The 21,880-nt window shown below is 40.0% G+C and overlaps 2 protein-coding genes across 15 annotated transcripts in view; one reads left to right on the top strand and one right to left on the bottom strand.

The window, feature by feature from the left end:
* The window catches only part of supt3h (SPT3 homolog, SAGA and STAGA complex component), a 662,265-nt gene that overhangs the window by 594,835 nt on the left and 45,550 nt on the right, over positions 1–21,880 (bottom strand). The window contains exon 2 of one of the 10 annotated variants that reach the window (XM_068024508.1): positions 5,063–5,124. The exons of the other annotated variants lie outside the window; for them this stretch is intronic. The gene's annotated coding sequence lies outside the window, so the exon portion shown is untranslated. The remainder of the gene's footprint in view (positions 1–5,062; positions 5,125–21,880) is intronic. 10 annotated transcript variants of the gene reach the window in all.
* LOC137358450 (runt-related transcription factor 2-like) overlaps positions 1–21,880 on the top strand; it is a 232,455-nt gene that overhangs the window by 43,371 nt on the left and 167,204 nt on the right. The window lies entirely within an intron of this gene.

Raw genomic sequence — 21,880 nt, forward strand, 5'->3', positions numbered from 1 at the left:
AATGCAGTCAATTTGTGCACAGCAAGGTCCCACAAACAGCAATAAGATAAATGGCCAGATCATTTTAGTAACATTTGCCAGAACACGAAGTCACACTATCTGGTGAATGCTACAATAGCTGTGCACTCAGATCAGCAGGATCATTTCACAGGCTTTTTTCCAAATATTTGAGATTGTTGTTACATTTATTCATTCAGAAAATGCCTACTGGTATGGAATCGTATTGTGTGATACTAATTAAGGTGTTTAAATGAAATTCTTTCATCCACTATTTTATGAGAGCTGTTAACACATTTGAAACTATCAGTGCAATTTCACTCCGTAAATCTTTTAGTAAAAGCAGAAATACTGTAAACACACAGAACACCAATCAGCATTTGGAAGAGAAAGGTTCCCCATCCAAGATATGAATTATCTTTTTATTTCATATGCCAACCAACCTGCTATGCACTTCTAGTATTTTCTGTTCTACTTCAGATTTTTTAGCTTCTGCATTTTTCTATTTTTCCGTTTATCCGAAGAATGCCAATCAACAGTATTTTAAACATATACAGTTGATTTCAACTTCAAAATGTGCAAGCCCCCTAGTTATCTAGAAGCATACAGGGTAAAATAAAACAGAAAATGAAAGCTTATGATGGTCACACAAATCTTAATACTTTAGAAAGCCTAGAGGAGTATAGAAAGTGCAGGGGTGAAGTAAAAAAGGAAATTAGGAAAGTAAAGTGAGGACATGAAAAAATATTGGCAGGTAAAGTCAAGGAAAACCCAAAGATGTTTTATCAGTACATTAAGAGCAAGAGGATAACTAAGGAAAGATTAGGTCTATCAGAGATGTACAAGGGAACTTCTGCGTGGATGCAGATGTGGGCAGGGGTCTTGATGAATACTTTGTCTCTGTCTTCACAAAGGAAAGGGATGATGCAAACATTGTAGTTAAAGAGGAGTGTGAAATATTAGACACAATATGTATAATGAAAGAGGAAGTACTAGAGGGTCTGTCATCCTTGAAAGTGGATAAATCACCAGGGCCTGATGAATTGTATCCCAGGCTGTTAAAGGAAGCCAGGAGGAAATAGCGGATGCTCTGAGGATCATTTTCAAAAAGGTACCATAGTTTAAGAAGGAGCAAGGGATAGGCCGAATAATTATAAGCTGGTTAGTCTGACTTCGATGGTGAGCACATTATTCAAATCAATTCTGAGATATAGGATAAACTGTCACTTAGAAAGGCACAAATTAATCAGGGATAGTCAGCATGGATTTGTTAAGGGAGGTCATGTCTTACTAACTAAATTGAATTTTTTGAGGAAGTATCAAGGATCGATATGGGTCGTGCAGTGCATGCAGTCTACATGGATTTTAGTCAGGCATTTGACAAGGTCCCACACAGCAGACTGGTCGGAAAAATGAAAGCCCATGGGATACAGGGAAATGTGGCGCGTTCGATCCAAAATTGGCTCAGTGACAAGAAACAAAGGGTAATGGTCGATAGATGTTTTTGCAAATGGAAGGCGGTTTCCAGTGGCATTCCACAGGGCTCAATGTTGGGTCCCTAGCTGTTTGTGGTATATATTAATGATTTGGAATTAAATGTGGAAGGTATGATTGGGAAATTTGCAGATGACACAAAAATTGGCTGTGTAGTTGATAGTGAAGAGAATAGCTGTAAACTCCAGAATGGGATCAATGATTTGGTTGAGTGGGTGGAAAACTGGCAAATGGAATTCAATCTGGAGAAGTGTGAGGTCATGCATTTGGGGAGGGCAAACAAAGCAAGGGAATACACAATAAACAGGAGGATATTGAGAGGGTTAGGGAAAGCGAGAGACCTTGGAGTGCATGCCCGCAGGTCCCTGAAGGTGGCAGGACAGGTAGATATAGTGAAGGCGGCATATGGAATGCTTTCCTTTATTGACCGAGGTATAGAATACAAAAGTAGGGATGTAATGCTGGAACTGTAGAAAACGCTGGTTAGGCCACAGCTGGAGTATTGTGTACAGTTCTGGACACATTAAAGGAAGGACATAATTGCTCTGGAGAGAGTACAGAGGAGATTTACAAGAATGTTGCCAAGGCTTGAAAATTGCAGCTATGAGGAAAGACTGGATAGGCTAGAGTTGTTTTCCTTAGAACAGAGGAGGCGGAGGGGTGACTTAATTGAGGTGTACAAAATTATGAGGGGCCTAGATAGAGTAGACAGGAAGGACCTGTTGCCCCTAGCGGAGAGGTCAATTACCAGCGGGCACAGACTTAAGGCGATTGGTAGAAGGGGACATGAGGAAAATCTTTTTCACCCAGAGGGTGGTGAGTGTCTGGAATTCGCTGCCCGGATCGTTGGTGGAGGCAACTCATTTAAAAGGCATCGGGACTTGCACCTGAAGTGCTATAACCTGTAAGTACAGACCAAGTGCTGGAAGGTGGGATTAGATTGGGCAGCTAGTTTTTTCAGCCTGCACAGACACAATGGGCTGAATGGCCTCCTTCTGTGCCATAACTTTTCTATGGTTCTAAAATATCTTTTCTTAAATTGATAATGTGCTATAATAGAAAATATGCATTTGAAAGCTGCAGGGGACAACCAATTTCCAAAGCCTCATCCAAACTACTCAGTAAATATGATGAACAAAATGTTTAGTAATCAGAATATAATCTCTGGCCAATGACACTAACATTCCTCTGATTAAGCAATTTTAATACAATGGTGTTTCATTATCAATCAAATTCTGATTAAGACAAATGTCCAGTGATTTCTAACTGCATTCGTATACTCTACAATATGGGGGAAAAGTCTCAATTACTGATTGCATTATTTTCAGTGCTTTAAGCAACTGAAATTTAGTGCCTCTTCAATTTAATAAAGAATGGTTTCACAAGCTCAAGCTGACTCATCTTCAGTTCAAGCTCTCCAGTTACCTTCGGTAATCTACACTTTGTCTCAGTACATGGCCTTCAAACTGATGTTGATAGGAAGAATGTCAAATTACAAACTGTTACTTTCAACTGACTCTGAATCATCATGGTGAGACAACAGACTGGCTGTTGTCACACTGGGGCACACAGCAAACAAAAATAAGCAGGATTATGTATTTCACCGATTTAACTGATCTGTTGTCCCCAGGGACAGTACTAGCTATTAGAGCGCTTCATTTTTTATCCATAGTTCCAACGAGGATTTTATTTCTTATTCTGGTCAGACCCCTTGCAAAAAATAAGCTTTTGTTTGGAGAAGAATTAAGAGATGATTCACAAACCACAACTTTACAAAATTGTATAAATCGTATTACTTGGAGGAGTGAAAAACAACCTTGACGAAAAACATACCATTGCATATTGCAGTGTGGTCCTGTGGCTGATCTTGTAATTCAGTGACACTGAATTCAAGTCTAACCCTGAACAGTCCTTCTCATAAAAATAATTCCATGTTAAAATGGGAAGATAACAAAAATTATAATGCGTTTTTCAATAATAAGCCACCAACTACCATGAATATCTATAATGTTAAACTATTTCCAATTCATTTCTCCACAACTTATCCAACCTTCATGTCATAACGTACCCGGTAAAGCCAAGAGCACCTCATTTACCCACAAATGACTTGAATTTAAAGCAATGTCACCCCAGTATTTTTTATTTGTAAGCAAAACATTGTTGATGAGTTGATCTTGGCTATGCGTGTCAAATACAAGAATATTTAAAATGTACATTGTAAATATGCATTTGCACATCAAGAAAACAAAATGTAACACTTTGATTTAATACAGCACTGAAGCATAGGCAGAGTTTGCTCCAGGACTGATGGCAACGACACACTGGGGCTCTTAATACCATCAACTTTAGTGGGTTACTATGACTTCGATGCAAACTGCCAGAACAGCCCTCGTTGCACGGGTGTTCTTGATATTTTTCCTGAAGGGGACAATTTTTGCCTAATTTAGATTTTAGAAATTTGATTAAATGTAAACAGTAGATGAGCACTTTACACCAATAAAATCCATCTGGTTCACCAATGTCCTTTAGAGAAAGAAATCTGCCAGTTACTACCCATTCTGGAGTATATCTGGAGTAACTCCAGATCCACAGCAATTTGGGGGACTCTTAACTGGCCTACCAAGCCGCTCAGTTACATTCAAGACAGTGGCTCACAACTTCTCAAGGGCAATTAAGAATAGACAATAAATGCTGGCCTTGCCAGCAACACTCATCCCATAAATTAATAAAAAATATACATTTAGTGCTGTTCAGTGAATGAACATTATGTAGCTGATGAGCACTCTCTGTTCACATTTCTTCTTTTCATTGCTTCATAAGTATGAAAACAACTTCTGATAAGATGAGGCGAACATTTACTGCTTCCTTTACACATCACCTGATGTCTTACAATTGTTCAAACGGTCCACTTCTTGGGATGTCTGTTTAAAAACATCTCACAAACAGCATGGTCTGATAGCATTTGAGCATTAAGGTCCTTCAATTCCCAAAGTTCACCAATTTTCTCTTCCTCTACTATCCCTCCCCAACAAAACCTCTTAACTAAATGATTCAGACTGTGGTTTCCCAGTTAGCAGCTAGCCTCTGATATCTCACCCAAGTGAATATTCTGCATAAACCTAGGCAGTGAGTGGCAGCAGGTTATGTAATCATAGAGGGCATCAGAGCTAAGCTCAAACATGTCCTCACTTAACATACATTTCTGGTAAGAGCGAATGGAAAGCAATCAGAATGCTAAAGTAAACTGTATAGCTAATTCAACATAGAGGAGGGATTGAATATGGGACTCTCCTGGTCGGTATGGTTCAGTACCACACTGTGCACTGTATTTACCCAAGGTATCAACAGAGAAACTGATGTTGATTTCAGTTAAAATCATTTCCTTTTCGCCTACACTACCAATCCACCATGCCGCACAACACTTCTTCACGAAGGAAGTGAGCAGAGGAGGGAGCCTTGATGAAAATCCTGTCATCCAATTTTTTCTGCCTCTTCCAAAAATATACTAGTCTGCTACTTGCTTTCTCGCACTCAAAGTGGAAAACAGACACAACATAAGAGGGTCTCAAACCTGTGTCCCTCTATGGTGCTGTGCGTTAATCCTGAAATGTGCAGATAACTTTCCACTACCAGCTATAAAAAGAGACAGAGAAAAACTCAAGTCAATAATTTCCAATTATTCCTCCTTCCAACATCACTATCTTCTGATTGACAGCTTGATCTAAAACTTTTATCTGCAGGAGGCAATGAAATACAGAAGCCAAACACACATCAAGGATAACCAATAAGCATATTAAAGCCAAAGTCACTTTATTCAAATATAAATATCAGGTATAGGTGAATGAAAGGATTAAAAATAAAAGCAGTGCAGGGTATCCTCAACCAAATCAAAACACAAATTAGTTACGCAGGTGCTGTAATTAACTATTATTTTTATTGCACATCAGTTTTAGAAAATAACTTTGCAAAACATCCTACAACTATACTTTCAAGCCATAACACTGATGGTTAGTGACTTGAGACTAAATTAACAGCACATTGTTCATCCTGAACGTAATCTTTAGTAAACAAACACTGAATGACTTTTAGAAATGCTTCTCAGCCCCTAAATTGCAGACTGGTTAACCAACAGTCAACCAACCAACTCATTAGTGCTGTTTATTTCAAAATGAGACTTGTTCTAACGGAACTCTGCATAAACAAGCAGAGCACATTTAGAATTTCTTTTAAAGTAGCTGAAAAACAACCAACTACTAGGCAGCAGTCACATCTCAAAACAATAGTCAGAGGAAATCGAATCAAGACATATCAATTCAAATTCTCACTGCAGAAAATTGCCCTGAAGACATTTTCTGGTGATGTCATGTTGAGCACATCTCCCACTTAGTGTCTCACCACAAACGAGTGAATGCTGGACTTTTCACTCTGCTTATTTACCACCCACGCTAGACTGCAAGTAACTAACTTTGCACTTCACAATGTCAGTTTGGTTATTAACTGTTGCACTGCATGGGTAGCGACATGTTGCTTCTTTCTTCTTCCCTGCCTGTTGAGATTTTCCATACAAATAGTTCAAAGTGGCGTATGATATGTAAAGTACGGAACTCCAAAATCATGTAATATATTACTTTTTGATTAACACCTGAAACTATTTGGCCTGGGAAATTTGTCCATGGGGATTCTGTTTGGAAGCTACTGAAAACTTACTCTTAAAAAAAACTGATTTCCCTTTTGCCAAATTGCAAAGCTGCATAATTGGAACAGCAATACACATCATAATGGTGAGGAATCAAGAATTCCTATGAGTAAATTTATGCTTTCAGTTAACTGTGTGAGAAAACATTTCACTCATTGCAACGAGGGGAAATTTGCTGGGTGATTCCATTCAGCCATTCCCGTGCTTCCTGGTGGCCAGCCAAATAAATAGACACTGGTGTAAAATGTCTTTACAGCATTATTTCAACGAAGTGTTAGCATTTCTGCAGTACAGTAAATGGAAGCTTTGTCAAGAAATACTTAACGGAAAATTTAAAATAATTTCTCATTCATCATTCTTTGCAGCAACAGCAGTAACTTAAAACTGCACAAAGCTGGTACAAAAGCAAAATACTGCAGATACTGGAAATCTGAAATAAAACAGAAAATGCGGGAAATATTCAGCAGGTCTGGCAGCATCTATGAAAAGGGAAACAGTGTTAATGCAATAACCTTCCAGCATTTTCTGTTTTTATTACAGCACAAAGTTGGTCCTGTTCATAAAATTCTACTGCCATGGCCTTCAGTAAATTTACATAAAAGTAATATCTTAAAAGGAAAAACTGCTATGAAAAATTACAGAAACTGAAGTACTACAAATCAAACAGAACAACATAGGATGACTCTCAGTCAGTCACAAGACTCTGCTACAGTAAAGATAATGACACAAATAAAACATTTTAGATTATAATATACTTGCTTGTTGAGATAAAGTACACCTAATGAACAGTATAATTAATTGTTGAACTGTCACATTACTGGAGAATGAGTTGGCCATTCATACCATGACTAACTGGCCATAGTGCTATGAGTCAGAAATTGAGTGCGTGTCAAGTTTAATCCTGGTTATATGCACAGCTTCAAATGCCTGAAAGCATGCTTTTATACAAAGTAAAAAACATGCACCAACTGTACTTCAGCAGCAAATATCTACAAATTTCAAACATCACAGAGTTCAGCCATTGTTTAGCAGCTTTACTACAAATAATATGGCTGATTATAGACATTTATGAGGAGTTGAAATCTGTGCAATTAAAACTTAGTGCACAAACTGTAAGGCATTTCAGTATCAGAAAACTGCAACTGGTTATGATGAATGTTTGCATTTACCTTACTTCTCACAAACAAAAATGAACAGTTTCTGAATATTACAATTCAGTTACATTGGGCACAACAGTAGTTTGTCTTTTTTTAAACTAACAGGAATACTATAACAAAAAAAAACCTTTTGATTAACGATGAATCTTCAAATAGGGATCCTTTGCATTTTATGGTATTTATTTTATTCAATAATCTTAAACCACTAACTTGCAAAGTTCCTAATGCAGGTGTCACGATCTGAAAGTTTAACAACTCAAAAAAAAAATCCTGTATATCCTGACTACATTGTATCTGCTATAGTTAACTGGCCCTTTTTTGATACTGGTTGAAACTTTTTTTTTCCCCCCAAAGTGTTAATATACAAACTGTAAGTAAAAATGTGATGACATGTTATGCATTACATTTTGTTCTCCTAATCAAGGATAGCTTCCAAAAATATCAGGCTCATTGCCAATCCTGGATATAATGCTGAATTAATCTTTTTCTTTAAAAAAAAAATGTGGTACCATAAGCCAACATAGAATACGAAAAGTATAAACTCTAGAGTTTCTCTGATTATACTTAATACCACTCAATGTTTCTACTTCCAAGTCAACAGGTAATCATATACCTATACTGTACGATGGAAACTGTGGCAGATTATTCTTCCTCGTCCTCAATACTTTCGATCATTCCATCCTTCTCTTTGGCCTCCTTTGTGGTCCTCCCTGAGGTACTACTGTGATAGATTAACTGCCCCCTGTCCATACAAAGCCTTCATAACTTCTTCAATGGATTCTCCACCCATTCCTGTGAAGTCAGCTCAAGTACACCAAGGTTCAATCCTCTCATGTTCTTTCTTCATCTATATTCTGCCTCTTAGAGACATTATCCAGTTTGTTTCTACCACTGTTGCAGCAGTGGCATTGCTATCTACTCCAGTCCCAAGCAGGTGATCTCCCTTTTCTTCCGGTTATTTTTTCAATTTTGAACACCTCGCCCTTTACCAACTTTTGCAACTCATGTTTTGTCCACCACAGCCCTCCAGAGCTTTTCCTCACTGAAATCTCCTCCCTCCCTTCCGCTAATCTGTCCTTTTTTCTCTTCTTATTCTCACAACTTATTTGTGATTTTACCTCCTTTCTTTCTTCACCCTGCCATACCTTCATGGATTACCTTGTTTCCCTCAGCTTCACACTCTCATTAATTCCTTCACCCACGGACATGGCAACTCATCAACGTCATTATAACATGGGTCACATTTCAACTTTTTGACCACTTGGCACAGGAGCAATTTCTGGTAATTAAAATTAAGATGTTACAATCAAGTTAAATTAATCATGAGATTAAATCCACAGAACATTTTGGAAATGTAAGTTAGATCCAAGCCTCTGTCTAGGATGGCAATTTTTATCTAATACATGGACGCGAGACAATGGAGGTTTGATTACACATTCCAGTAAATATTCATATGAATTATGTTTGAAAAACTTCATTCATTTGTGCCCAAGTGGGAGGGGCGGGGATGCTACTGTCAGGACCCCACACTTAGGAAGGCAGTAGCAAATATTGCCAGTCACAGAGAGGATCACAGGTCAAGTACGTCGCTTCTTGCCTGGTCAGAAGGCAGTGAGTCTGCAGAAATCTGCAACAATGGGAGGGACCTCTCATTAAGGTTAGCACAAACTGCTAGCTCAGTAAATGGGAAGGTGTGATGTCTGTTATTTTCTATATTGTGAGGTGTTATGTAATAGACTGAAATTCACTAGAAGCATTATTCTATTTGCTCATATATTACTTGTTAATACATTAGTTTATGATTGACCTTGGTGTGTCAGCCCTCCAGAAGACAGAAGAATTCAGTTCACTTAACAAAAGAGTATTACTTAAAAGAACAACTGCAGGATTCTGAGGTGCAGAGGGATCTAGGTGTTCTAGCACATAAGTCACAAAAAGTTAGTATGTAGGTACAGCAAGTAATAAAAGGTGGCTAATGGAAGGAATTGAAAATAAAAGGATGTTATGCTTCAGTTATACAGGGCATTGGTGAGACCACATCTCGAATACTGTGTGCAGTTTTGGTCTCCTTACTTAAGGAAGGATGTAAATGCATTGCAGGCGGTTCCGAGGAGGTTTACCACCTAGAATGAGTGGATTGTCTTAGGAGGAAAAGTTGGACAGACCGGGCTTGTTTTCACTGGAGTTTAGAAGAGTGAGGGGAGACTTATTGAAGTATACAAGATCCTGAAATAAAAACAAGAAATGCTGGAACCACTCAGCAGGTCTGGCAGCATCTGTGAAAAGACAAGCAGAGTTAACGTTTCGGGTCACGAAACGTTAACTCTGCTTCTCTTTTCACAGATGCTGCCAGACCTGCTGAGTGGTTCCAGCATTTCTTGGTTTTATTTCAGATTTCCAGCATCCGCAGTATTTTGCTTTTATATAAGATCCTGAACGGTCTTGACAAGGTGGATGTGGAAAGGATGTTTCCTCTTGTGGGCGAGTCCAGAACTAGGGAGCACTGTTAAAATTAGGGGTCGCCCTTTTAGGACAGCGACAAGGAGAGGTTTTTACTCTGAGGGTTGTGCAACTTAGGAACTCTGCCTCAGAAGGTGGAGGAGGCGGGGTCATGGAATATTTTTAAAGCGGAGGTAGATTGATTCCCTTGCCTAACAAGAATCTAAGATTATCGGGAATAGATGGGAGTGTGGAATTCAAAGTACAAGCAGATCAACCATGATCTTATTGATGGCAGAGCAGACTTGAGGGGCTGAATTTTATTTTATTCATTCATGGGATGTGGGCATCGCTGACCAGGCCAGCATTTATTGCCCATCCCGAATTGCCCTCGAGAAGGTGGTGGTGAGCTGCCTTCTTGAACCGCTTCAGTCCACATGGGGTAGGTACACCCACAGTGCTGTTAGGAAGGGAGTTCCAGGATTTTGACCCAGCGACAGTGAAGGAACGGTGACATAGTTCCAAGTCAGGATGGTGTGTGACTTGGAAGGGAACTTTCAGGTGGTGGTGTCCCCATGTATTTGCTGCCCTTGTCCTTCTAGTTGGTAGAGGTCGCGGGTTTGGAAGGTGCTGTCTAAGGATCCTTGGTACGTTGCTGCAGTGCATCTTGTAGATGGTACACACTGCTGCCACTGTGCGTCGGTGATGGAGGGAGTGAATGGCACCCCATCTACAAACAAACAATCAAGCGGGCTGCTTTGTCCTGGATGATGTCAAGCTTCTTGAATGTTGTTGGAGCTGCACCCATCCAGGCAAGTGGAAAGTATTCCATCAGACTCCTGATTTGTGCCTTGGAAATGGTGGACAGGCTTTGGGGAGTCAGCAGGTGAGTTACTCACCGCAGGATTCCTAGTCTCTGACCTGCTCTTGTAGCCACGGTATTTATATGGCTACTCCAGTTCAGTTTCTGGTCAATGGTAGCCTCTAGAATGTTGATAGTGATGGTAATTCCATTGAATGTCAAGAGGAGATGGTTAGATTCTCTCTTGTTGAAGATGGTCAGTGCCTGGCATTTGTGTGGTGAATGTTACTTGCCACTTACCAGCCCAAGCCTGGATATTGTCCAAGTCTTGCTGCATTTCTACACAGACTGCTTCAGTATCTAGGAGTCACGAATGGTAAACATTGCGCAATTATCAGTGAACATCCCCACTTCTGACATTATGATTAAAGGAAGGTCATTGATGAAGCAGCTGAAGATGATTGGGCCTAGAACACTACCCTGAGGAACTCCTGCAGTGATGTCCTGGAGCTCAGATGATTGACCTCCAACAATCACAACCATCTTCCTTTGCACTAGGTATGACTCCAACCAGCGGAGGGTTTCGATTCCCACTGACCTCAGTTTTGCTAGGGCTCCTTGTTGCCATACTCGGTCAAATGCTGCCTTGATGTCAAGGGCAGTCACTCTCACCTCACCTCTTGAGTTCAGCTCTTTTGTCCATGTTTGAACCAAGACTGTAATGAGGTCAGCAGCTGAGTGGCCCTGGCAGAACCCAGAGCGTCACTGAGCAGGTTATTGCTAAGCAAGTGCCGCTTGATGGCACTGTTGAAGACACCTTCCTGATGATTGAGAGTAGGCTGATGGGGCGATAATTGGCCGGGTTGCACTTGTCCTGCTTTTTGTGTACTGGACATACCTGGGCAATTTTCCACATTGCAGGGCAGATGCCATTGTTGTAGCTGTACTGGAACAGCTTGGCTAGGGGCACGGCAAGTTCTGAAGCACAGGTCTTCAGTACTATTGCCGGAATATTGTCAGGGCCCATAGCCTTTGCAGTATCCAGTGCCTTCAGTCGTTTCTTGATATCACGTGGAGTGAATCGAATTGGCTGAAGTCTGGCATCTGTGATGTTGGGGACTTCAGGAGGAGGCCGAGATGGATCATCCACTCAGCACCTCTGGCTGAAGATTGTTGCAAATGCTTCAGCCTTATCTTTTGCACTGATGTGCTGGGCTCCCCCTTCATTGAGGATGGGGATATTTGTGGAGCCACCTCCTCCAGTTAGTTGTTTAATTGTCCACCACCATTCACGGCTCGATGTGGCAGGACTGCAGAGCTTAGATCTGATCCATTGGTTATGGGATCAGTTAACTCTATCTATCGCATGCTGCTTGCGCAGTTTGGCACGCAGATATTCCTGTGTTGTAGCTTCAGCAGGTTGACACCTCATTTTGAAGTATGCCTGGTGCTGCTCCTGGCATGCCCTCCTGCACGCTTCATTGAACCAGGGTTGGTCTCCTGGCTTGATGGTAATGGTAGAGTGGGTACAATTCTGCTGCTGCTGATGGTCCATGGATGCCCAGTTTTACATTGCTAGATCTGTTCGAAATCTATCCCATTAAGCACAGTGGTAGTGCCACACAACACGAAGGAGGGGATCCTCAATGTCAATGGCCTACTCTGCTCCTAATTCATATGTTCATAAGGAGTTTTCTCACTGCAACCCCAAGGTCAAGTTACCACATGACAAAGTACCAAGCAATAATGTAAACTGGTCATAGGGGACAGAGGATTTACAAGACAGGTGATGCTGAACCCAAGAGAATATCTAGTGAAGACCCAAAATTTGTAACAAAGAGGTGAGGAAATGGCCAAGATTTCGATCACCAACTGTGCTCTTTCAGACCACTTTCATCCTTTCAACCATCCCTCTAACAACCAATCTCTCTCCATTTTCCCTTTCCACCCTTGGAAATAACTATCGTGCCCGCCCCACCCCCAACCAACCAACTCACATCCACACACTCAAACTCCAACCTTCCTCTTTTCTGCCCGCAGTGATATTTATGCCCTCCATAACCATTTCACTTCCACCTTTAAGCCCTCATTCTCATTAATCTCGGATAATCTTTCACCCCCATCACTGTCCCATTATATCAGTTATTTCTGTGGCCTCACATCCACGTACCAATCCTGTCTGCCATTAGATTAGCTTGGAAGTTCATTGCTAGAATTTTGATAATTCTCTTACAAGAAGAATTTCCTGTAGTTGCATTCGACTTCCATAACTACATTCATTTCCCTCTTTGCTCTTCTGACTGCCTTTTTTGGCCACTTTTATTTAGATGTTGCCTTTCATGTATCAAAACACCCAAGATACTTTACAGGAAGAGAGATTAGCATAGAAGTTAGAGGAGATAGGTAGAAGCACAATTGGAGGGGAACTTTTTGATACAGTTAGAATATAAAGGCAGGCAGAAGTAGGCACCAGCATTACAAAACTGCGACTGAACACTACCAACAGAAATGAAAATATAAATTCCCTGTGCAACCACAGTGATCATCCAGCATCTCAAACCCAACAAGACTCCCAAGTTTGCTGATTAGAGAATAGTATCATTTAGTTTGCCAACAGTTTAAGTCTCTTCTCAACACTTCTACAAATCACAAAGTGTCTATTCTGAAACAAAGCTTATTTACCTGCATAACAGTGATTAGACTTCAAAAGTAATTCATTGGCTGTAGAGTACTTTTAAGTTATCCTGAAGTCATGGAAGACACCATATAAAAACAGCTCATTTTTTCCTTATTCTTGCTCATTAGTTTAGTCGGTTACTTTTCAAGACAACATGAGAATTATAATGTCTCCATGGGAGTGGCTGCACTTTATAAGATGTTCCAGAATGCACTCTATGGTAAAGTTGCATGATTAACCAACTGCATGTTTAATTTACTTCATTTTTCTGGATGATTTACAACATGAACATGGCTTGAAACTTAGTTGTATGCGAAGCCAATTTTCAGATATAAAAAGAAAAAAAACTTCCCCACGTTCTAAGTCCAAACTTAACTCATATTTCCACTTCTTTGTATAATTAGTGCAAGGTGAAATGTGGCATCATGAACAGCAATATGTTCTTAGATTTTCAATCCATTACTAATAATCCAGTATGTTAATGCCAATATGTGCAGTAGAGATACCTTTCATTTATATAGTACCACATCATGATATCAGGACTTTGCTTTAAAAACAATTACTTTTGAAGTGCAGTGACTATTAATATGTAGACAACTTGCATGCAGTAACAACCCAGAAGCAACAAAATGCATAAATAACCAGGTGATTTATTTTTGGTTGCATTGGTTGAGGGAGAAATATTGGCCAAGATGCTAGGCAACCTCAAATAAAGCCACAGGATTGTTTATGCATACATGAGCAGGAAGGTGAGGATTCAGTTTGAAGTCTTTTTCAAAAGACAATAATTCTGACCATCCAGCAATCCTTCCTGCTGCACTGAGGTGCCAGCCTAGATTATGCGCTCAAATCCATAGGTGTGCTTAATGCATGCCTTTTGGCTCAGATGGAAGCGTGCTACCAACTAAGACAAGCTAATACTTCAGAATAAATAAATCTGACTGAATGCAAGATATTCAGACTGTCGTTCTTCAAGTTAACCTCAGGTTTTTCTTTTAATTACAAAATCTACGTGCAAGCAAGGCCCATAATTCACACTATTACTAAGGTTTAAAAGAGTAAGAGAGAAGGCATCATAAATCAAGAACTGGTGATGAGGTGACATCTAATTTGGGTTTTAAAAGCTTTTAGATTGCACATACAAGATTGAGGGAGTAAGGTCTTCCACAGGTCTATGCTCCTAGAAAAGAATGAATTAAAGTAAAAAAAAATGAGGCACTGAGTCTTCATTTCTGAACAGTAAGAATGAAGGGAGGAGGAAAAACATGATTTATTTGGAGCACGAGAAGAAATGAAACCAAAGATACATAGAAACATAGCAAATAGGAGCAAGAGTGAGCCATTCGGCACTTCGAGCCTGCTCCGCCATTCATTATGATCACGGCTGATCATCCAACTCAGTAACCTGTTCCCGCTTTCCCTCCCATATCCTTTGATCCCTTTCACCCCAAGAGCTAAATCTAACTCCTTCTTGAAAACATACAATGTTTTGGCCTCAACTGCCTTCTGTGGTAGTGAATTCCACAGGCCCACCACTGTCTGGGTGAAATAATTTCTCCTCATCTCAGTCCTGAAAGGTTTACCCCATATCCTTAGACTATGACCCCAGGTTCTGGACTGCCCCACCATCGGGAACATCCTTCCTGCATCTACCCTGTCAAGTCCCGTTAGAATTTTATATTTGTCTATGAGATCCCCCCCTCACTCTTCTGAACTCCAGCGAATATAATCCCAAGCGACTCAATCTCTCCTCATACATCAGTCCCGCCATCCCAGGAATCAGTCTGGTAAACCTTCGCTGCACTCCCTCAATAGCAACAGCATCCTTCCTCAGATAAGGAGACCAAAACTGCACACAATATACAACTGAAAGGGCAGTATTTAATTTAGCCTTGTTTAATATTTTCACCATGAAACAACTACAACCTTTAATCTCCTATCTCTACCCCTATCCACCCCTTTGATCTTGCCATCTCACACAGCCCCTCTACTCCTCTATTGCCTCAATTAGAGAAAAGACCATTGCTAACCAGTTCTTTGTAACCCTCATATCCACCTACTTACGAACTTTCGACTGTTCAGTCGTTGCCATAATTCTGCAGCCTTTCCTCTCATTCCATGGCTATCTTTCCACGTTTAAATCTCTCCAACTATATTCCCGCTCCTCCCATCAGCACTGAAATTACCCTAAACAAAGTCATAAATGCTATCTTGTGTGACTGCAACCATAGCCCCTTTATCGCTACTCAGCCTCCTTGACTTCTCTGCAGCCGTTGACTTGATCGACCAAACTATCCTCCTCCAATGTTTCTACTCCATTGTCCAGCTCAGTGGGACTGCCCTCACTTGATTCCACTCTACTTACCCAATCACAGCTAACATATCTCTAACAATAGCAACTCTATCTAGCCCCACACTGTTACTTCTGTGTCCCCCAAGGATATATCCTTGGCCCCACTCTCCTTCCTCATCTATGTGCTGCCCCTCAGCAACATCACCTTCAAGTTCCACACTACACCATACACCCACCACCTTCTACCTGCAAGGAAAGAGAAAGAAAAGTAGGAGGAGTTAGGGTGTTAAACTCCAGAAAGCTTGTTATGAAAGGATAATGCTGGAGCCTATTTACTCAGTTGCACATTTATTGTGCAGAATAAAAAGATTCCAAACATGTAGCTCCTCATTCAAACCCTCCACCAGTCTCACTGAGTGTCTGCTTATAAGTGCTCAACTAAGACCCCAATTAACACCCTTCACCTGCATATAATCAAACCACTGATACACAATTAACAGATTAACATCGGAGAGAGAAGCAATAACAATTACTGGTATTTCTAAAGTGGAATTCACAGAAAACTGTCTTAAAGCACTTCACAGAGGCACAAGGAAAAACAGTGTGCCAAGCCACAGAGGAAGAGATTTGGAGGGGTGACAAAAGCTTAATCAGAGAGGTGGGTTCTTATGGAACAGGTTTAGGGAGGAAATTCCAGAGAATTTCACAAATCCAATAGCAGTAATGCTCAAGTAAAAGCAATGAATGCATCAACACCAAGTTGTTTTGATTAATGTAGTACTGCAAGTACCCTTGATGAAAATAAATCTTCCCATTAAACAACCAGCTGGGCATTACTTTGATGAGAATTAAAATTTATTTAAAAGCTTCAGTTTAATAGTCTATTTGGTGTGTAAACATGTTCTGTCCCACTGTCCAACTGGATTTGTTCTGCTGCCTCTAGTGCTACCTTCCAACCAATTTGATGGGATTTGACAGCCTCCTAGCAGAGTCCAATTATTTAATTGGTCAATAGTGACTAAATCTGTATCCCGGAGGAAAAAAGATGCTTTTTCTTGTGAAATAATGGTAAGATAACATTGAAACAATGACTGTTGCCTTAAAACACAAAGCTGGCATGTATAGCTACTCAAAACAGTTTTACTTCAGTATAAATGAAAATAGAAAATAAAATTCGTGGGGGGAGGGCACAGAATACTCCTTAGTACAAAACTTCCTAAATCAATCTAAATTAGAGTATTAAATAATCTTTAAGAAACATTTTAATCTCTGCTCTATTACACAATCCCAAGGTGACTGGTCACAGAAATGAATAAAAATATAAAGATACTATTCTTTCAACAACATGACTTCTTTCACTTCTTTGTGCCCATGATTCCAAAAATTCAAAGTATGCTTCACATTATTTAAATTTTAACCTAGCTATCAGGCTCTACTGGAGACACAGAATGGAAAAAAATGTTTTACATTTTTGTGGCAAACTTTCCCCATGTAAATGCTTGCATAAGATTTTCTTGGACATATTCATTCCATAGCATCAACAGCCATCCACAAATACTATGCCAAAACTAATTAGAAATGTAATTAGAGAAATTCCTATATGTGCAAAGCAGCCAAATTTGGAGGCTTTTTTTTTTAAAACAGAACACTGACCATCTTCCAGTGAATAGCCAACCATTTGCAAAATATGTTGCCACAAATATGTCACTATTTTTGTTGTGGTTAACCCAACGCTTCAAATACATTTTTAAAAAGGTCTATTTTACTTTAAGGACACATTATTGGTTCAAACTTTTCATTATACCTTCCATTTGTATATTACTAAAATACCACACACCAATTTAGGTGAAACTCCTCTTGTAAAGTCATCTTTAAAAGCATTTTAAAAACAATGGTCTATAATTTGCTGTCAAAATAATGGTGAGGCTAATACCGCTCATCGTTATTCATATGCAAAAAGGTACAACAACTTCAGGTGAGGACAGATGCAGAAATCCAAATGTTGTGGTCCAAAATGTGCTACTCAACAAAAATGGCAACTCGCTGACTGTCTCACATTGAAATGGATTGTACAACGTGAAGTTTCTGTACTTGCGGGGTAGATATGAACTAAACTTGCCACAGAAAGTTAAGTCAAGTCATTTCAATTATAAGTACCCTTTTAACAACATGTTAAGTGTCAGTTACTGCCAGTCAAACTCTCTGGCACTGAAAATTAACTATTACATATGAGAGTCTGATTCCTTCAGCATACATTTGCTGTTGGATATTCTAAAAATGTAAAATTTTAAATATAATTTTTCTAAACTTTTCCTTTCAGTCTCTTTTTTCCCTCTCTCAATCCAGTCTTTCTTTGACTCATGTTTATTTCTCTTTCCGTAACTAATTTGACATTTAATTCACCCAGTTTAACTTACACTTCCTTCTCAGTTCTTGCACTATTAATATCACAATCCTTGACTGGTAAAGGAGATACACATTTGCTTGCCCTATTCATTCAAGGTTCCAGGTACCGATTTCCCTCACTGCAACATTCTCAGCTCACGCTTTCAGCAATTTGTGAAAAAGTTTAAAAACCTAAACGTGCAATGACAAATCCAACACCAAGCATCTATAGATGCCCTGCTATAGCAAATTATGATCTAATGTCCAAGAACAAAGACCACTATAACAATTGGAAAAGCCACGACGCATTAAAGTAACATAGAGGTCACATTGTATCAAGCAAAACATTATGTGGACAAATGTAAGTTATTGGCCCGGAATTTTCAGCGGTAATGATGGCAAACCTGTCAGCATTGGCTGACATTACTCCTCTGAAACGCATAGCAACTTATGGAGTCCACATATGCGTAGTCAAGTGCAAGAATCCAGAAGTTGCTGTCAGTGACTCTACGCTTCCCCAAGTACCCCAAAACGGCAATCAAGTAGAAATCACTGAACTAATGAAAATTGCCCTTTTACACTGCTAATCCTTGAAATTACACCTTGTTGACTGAGGCATAAGTGGTATTTAACATGGTACTATGTTCATAATTACTGACCAGCCTTACTAGCCCTGAAAAATTTCTCCATTGATAAAAAAATTGCACATTTTTAAAATATTTTTTATACTATGATATTTCAGCTTCTACCTTAATCCCAGGTACATGTCCCAATTATTTTGCTCAGTTTTTACTGCCTGGTTTGATGTCTGAGAGAATAAGTCAATGTGATTGGCTACTTACCCTGCTTGATGACATCATTGTTGCTGGACACCTGGAGATCTCCCTGACTTGGCGCCGGATTCAAACTGACATCAGGAAAGGGGAAATCCATGTCAGAAATCACTAGATCTTTGTGGGCAGCTTTCCTCGAGGTCAGCAGCAATGGCCATCGCTTCGCCGTTGACCACAAGATCTGGGCCATTGAAATGTGCAATTAATTCAATTATTAGTGATTTCTAAAGTACCATGGCATCCAACTTGGTGAGTTTGTGCAGGGAAATTGAAAAAATAATTAGCCAATGCTTGTACCAGATACCTCACATGGTTACTGTAAAAGGGCCTGTACTGCGCTGTAATGTTCTATGTTCTATATATTGGTAAGCAGCTTTTACAAACCAGAACAAGTTCAATTAGTAACAAATCATAAATCAGGAAATGCAGTACAACAATTTGTAGGTGCACTGTGCACCTAATGTAGGAAAACATCTCCAGGTGCTCAACAAGGAAAATAAATAGTACAGTAAGTGGGGATTTAAGTGTATTCCAGTAGGCAGGAAGCAGTGATCTGGGGTAACAGAAATGCACATTCTAGTATGCAGGAGCAGATGGGTTACAGCTTTGGATTAACTGGCACTTGAGAGGGCTGGAATAGATAGGCCAGTGGGGAGGGAACTCAAATAGTTCATCTTCAATGTGACGCACACAAAAAGAAAAGGTTTCAGCTAGTTGCTTGGGTGGGTGGGTGGGTGGGCGGGCGGGAGGGGGGGGGAAAAAAAGAGAGAAAAGAGGGATGAGAGCCATTAGAGAGACAGACAGAAAGGTAGAGAGAAAGAGACACACACATACACAAACAGACAGACAAAAAAGTAGACAGAGACAGACAGAAAGGTATAGAGTCCAAAACCAAGTGTATAAGATAGACGGGAAGGGAAAGAGATCGAGGGAGAGAGTGAGAGATAGAGAGCAAGCGTACAAGAGTTGGTCAGCTTTGAAGATCAGTTCAGAGCTGAGCCACATATTATCACCTGATCAAGCCCAAGGTGCAGGCTAAGGAGGTGCCATGAGAAACTCAAATAAATTATAGTTTTTTTTGCCAACACTGAGCAAGTTGTTTTGATTAATGTAGTACTTGATGCTGGACAGTGAGTTGGTTAACACTGATACAACCTTGGTGTCAATAGTGGGAAAGCAGAATTAAGCATCATCAGCATAGGTGGGAAAAATGACTCTATATGCAGATGCTGTCACCAAGTCAACATCTAGATGATAAACAGAAAGGGACACTGAGGTTGAATCCTTAGGAACACCTCACATGCCAACTTGAGATGATAAAATGGTTTCCTACGGACAGATAGGAATGGAGCAGAGGAGCGCTGTGCCATAAAGCAGCAGCAGCAATAGTGGATGAGTCAACTGGGTCAAGCTACTGTTTGGTTAGCATCTTTTATAAACTAGAACAAGAAGTCCAAGTACAAACAAACCATAAGTCAGAAAACTGCACAACATTAAGGCTCAAAAGGAAACTCTCAAAAGGCAGCTGAATGGCAACTTTAAGTCGACAACTGACCAATAAAAGCAGGAATGTTCAGTAAGGACTATTGTATTCACATCTAATTCATTGTACGAGTCAACTATTATGAGACTGTCTTTGGCCACCAGATATTTTAGCTTGCTGATCTGTTTGTTGTTAATTTTGGACCAAATGTTTCAGTATATTGGAAATAAAAAACAGTAATGTTTCCCTTTCAATAATAAACAACTACTTCACAGAAGAAATTCCACATCCATTGTAAGTCTCTGTCTTAGATCTCTCTCCCTATTCCACCCACTGAACTATTTCTTGTAGGTTTACATGTTATGAAACAGACAGGCAAACTAAAACACTTTTTGGATCTATCAAAATATCTGCACTACATTTCACTGCATGCTGAAGATCATACAAAGCTACCTACCATAGAAACATAGAAAAATTACAGCACAGAAGGAGGCCATTCAGCCCATCGTGTCTGCGCCGGCCGAAAAATCTAGCTGCCCAATCTAATCCCACCTTCCAGCACCTGGTCCGTTGCCTTGCAGGTTACAGTCCTTCAGCTGCATGTCCAGGTACCTTTTAAATGTGTACTTGAATATGTATTCTGAATTTCAGGGAAAAAAGGTTTCTGCCAAATACAGAATGCTGGAGACTACTCCCCCACCCCTCCCCATCCCCCAACCATAAATGATGGCTGAATACTTTAGTCTATTTTTCTTCTAGAAAAAGTGTCCAAACTGCAGTCATGGGCCACCTGAGGCCCCCAAGCCTTGGTAATCCAGCCATTAAACTCCAGGGAATTCAGTACTATTTGCACTTACACTTCTTATTCACTGGTTTGTCCTGCATGACTTTTTAGACCTGGAGGTTTGGAAAAAGCTGTTCTTAAATGCTGTGGCCTCTTTGATGGATAAATTCAAAAGCAAGACACCAAGTTCAGTCAATATCAGCAAATTGAAATATGTGAAAATTAAGAGTAGCTTCATATGCTGCCGATGAGATTCCGTGGTACGATACGTAAGTGACGAAAAAACAGTAAACTTGGGCACCCCTGTTCTATGCCATTCTCATTCAAAATTTAAATAAACAGAGAAGTTTATGAAGAATGAATTTACAGAAGATTTTAGGTTGACCAATAATACTCTCAGGCTTCTGTTTCTGCTGACATCATTCTCTAACCTGCGAATACAAAATCATCGAATCATAAAATGGCTTTAGCACAGTAGGTGGCCATGTGGCCTGTCTTGCTCTTGCAGAGAACTGGCACGGACACATCGGCTAGTCCCATTCCCCTGCCCCTTTCCCACAGCCCTGCAAATTTGTCTCTTCAGGCACTTATCCAATTCCCTTTTGAAACCCACGATTAAAACTAGTTCCACCACACTCTCAGGCAGTGCATTGCAGATCCTAACCACTGCTTTGTAAAAAAGCTTTTCTTTGTCAGTCTCCTTAAATGGGTGTCCTTTGGTTCTCAACCCTTCCACCAATGGGAATAGTTTCTCCCTATCTACTCTCTCTAGAACCCTCATGATTTTAAACACCTCTATCAAATCTCCTCTCCAGTCTTTTCCCCAGGGAGAACTCCACC

Source organism: Heterodontus francisci, chromosome 3, assembly GCF_036365525.1.
Source record: "Heterodontus francisci isolate sHetFra1 chromosome 3, sHetFra1.hap1, whole genome shotgun sequence".
Taxonomy (NCBI): domain Eukaryota; kingdom Metazoa; phylum Chordata; class Chondrichthyes; order Heterodontiformes; family Heterodontidae; genus Heterodontus; species Heterodontus francisci.